Genomic DNA, 2,617 nt, shown 5'->3' with positions numbered 1-2,617 from the left:
TGTTATTATTATTTAAAAAAATAACGGGTCGGGTGGTTTCACTGCCGATGTGGAACATTAAAGTAAACATTATTTTCTTTATAGATTGAATAATATATCTTCATTTTAAAAAATTCAAATCACAACAAATATAGAAAAAATCTACATATTTATTTATCATATGTATATATGATAAGTCAAACAATTTGTTAATGAAATTAAAGGAAGATGATAGGAGAATCATAATTTAAAATCGTAACAAAATCTTCCAAATATAGTTATTAAAAAAATAATTTGGATACATAGATATAAAATCTTACTTTTTAATTTTTGATTGGTTTACAATTTTTTAAAATTAATAGTAATTTTTGGCCATAATTAATTAAAGAGAGAAAATATTTTTTTGGAAATTAATAATTATTTCAAACATTTTATTAATCTAAATATTAAAATTATATATTATCTTTATTAAAAATTAAACATTTGTTTTAAAACCAATGATATGACAATTTTTTTATTTTACATTTTATAAGATTAGTTTCATATTTATAATTCTCAATTAATATTGTAGGATATCTGTATTTGTTTAATAAGAAAGTGTGGTCCTAAACTTTTATTACATCCACGTGACATATCCAACATGCTATATAAACATCCATACGGACAGAACATAACTCATACCTCTGGTAGCAATAATTTTTTGAAATCTCGTATATGCATGGCTTCATCAGAAGGTTCATTTATACCTCCCGAAATATGGGAATTAATATTTGGTAGTGTTCCAGCTGAAGATCTAAAACGATTCAACTTGACGTGCACAAGATGGAATGCTCTCTTCAAAGATAAGAGATTCATCTACGATCATCTAGAACAGGTCAAAGAACGTATTATACGAATCACTGATAAGGTTCAGATCTTTAACCTGTCCAACGATGATCATTCATATTTACCACTCCCAAATGAGTTTCAAGGAAGCGGTAAGCTGTCTAATATTGTTCAATGTGATGGGTTGTTGCTATGCATCTTTCGTGGTCCCAAAAGACTCGCTGTTTGGAACCCTTGCTTTAACCGAGTTAGATGGGTCACCAAACCTAGGAATTCTTATGCCTTTAATGATTATTACGGCATTGGATATGATGGTGCATCTCGTGATAACTACAAAATCTTGAGATTTTACAATGAAGATATTTTCGGAGACAACCGGTGCCCCACGGCTAAGTATGACCCACCGGTTGAGATCTACGACCTCAAGTCAAATTCTTGGAAAACTCTTGACATTCCTTTGGATTGGACTGTAACCTCACCGTGTGCTAGTGTATCCTTAAAAGGAAATATGTATTGGATTGCTGGAGAATATCATGGCCCATCATTTATCCAAAGTTTCGATTTTTCCACGGAGAGATTCAAACGTCTGAGCCTAATTCCTTTCGTGGAAGGTCCATATGATAATGTAGCCTTATCAGCTTATAGAGGAGATAAGCTTTCTTTGCTTCGCCAACGCATATACGAAGAACATGATCAACTAGGGGAGATTGAGGTATGGGTCACAAACAGTGTCAAAGATATGGTTGTTTCTTGGACCAAACTTTTTGTTGTGTGGAGACCTGATCTGCCAGCATTTGATCTCGGGGAAGATCCTCCTCATTCGGTGTTTTTTATTGACCAAATTAGTAGGATTAACGTTACATGTTCTGAAAGATTAGTAACCAGTGGAAGCAACTGCGTTTGCCTCAACTTATACATTATTGGAAAAGATGGATTCCAAAAAAAAGAGATAGAAAGACATAGGGGGGAAGAGATGTGGACATATAAATCTGGTTATATGTATCTTCCAAGTCTAGTTCCGGTCCCATAGTAAGGATCTGCCCCAAAAAAAAAAAAGCATACTGTTAAGATTAATGAATTATGATATATTTTATGTTCTAACTAAACTATATTTGTGTCTAATTTAAAATTAATTTGTTTAAATTTTAGAATAACTAGTTTATGATTATTTAGTATTTAATTTATATTTTTTCATTTTGAATCATATTTAGTTTTCTTATATTTTTCACAAAATGTAGTTGTTCATATTTTAATATTTTTTAAAATTATTTTAGTAGTTTTTTTTATTTAATCTCTGTTGTATCCGCTAATTAATCAGTCTTAAATCTTCTACAAACACAAGTCGCATTAAAAGATAAACGAGAGAGAGAGGGTGAGAGAGAGAGATTGATGAGGACATCCCAACTGAACCCGATGGTCCAACAAAACCGAACAAAGAATCTAAACCGGAAGCACCACAAGTCTTTGATGGAGCCATAACAAGACAACGAGCTAAAGTGCTTCAACACAAGTTTAACAAGTACGTGGAAAAACTTATGGGACAAGTCAGCTCATCACCACCTCCACATGAGCCATTGGGTCGAGCTATTTTCTCTACAATTCAAGACCAACATGAAGAAGACGTTGCACCACCTTCGACCGTGAGTCGTGACCTGGATTCAGTTCGGAGTGACTTTCGGCCACTGGTGGGCTCGCAGGCCCAAGCCCACAACTTCCTTGTGATCAACATAGAGGATGCATGAAGACTAGGAGAACGTCTAGAACCAAGGCTTGGTGAACAAGCTCAAGACTTTCCTTTATTACCGATATGTGA

The 2,617-nt window shown here is 33.5% G+C and overlaps 1 pseudogene across 1 annotated transcript; it reads left to right on the top strand.

Moving 5' to 3' along the window:
- The first annotated feature begins 660 nt into the window (after positions 1-660).
- LOC104738173 (F-box/WD-40 repeat-containing protein 1 pseudogene) lies at positions 661-2,057 on the top strand (annotated as a pseudogene). The gene has a single exon (XR_015578843.1). The product of XR_015578843.1 is annotated as an F-box/WD-40 repeat-containing protein 1 pseudogene (transcript).
- Positions 2,058-2,617: the final 560 nt, after the last annotated feature.

This window comes from Camelina sativa, chromosome 13, assembly GCF_030686135.1.
Source record: "Camelina sativa cultivar CO46 ecotype springtype chromosome 13, ASM3068613v1".
NCBI classification, from domain to species: Eukaryota; Viridiplantae; Streptophyta; class Magnoliopsida; order Brassicales; family Brassicaceae; genus Camelina; species Camelina sativa.
This window is presented reverse-complemented; position numbering and strand designations above follow the sequence as displayed.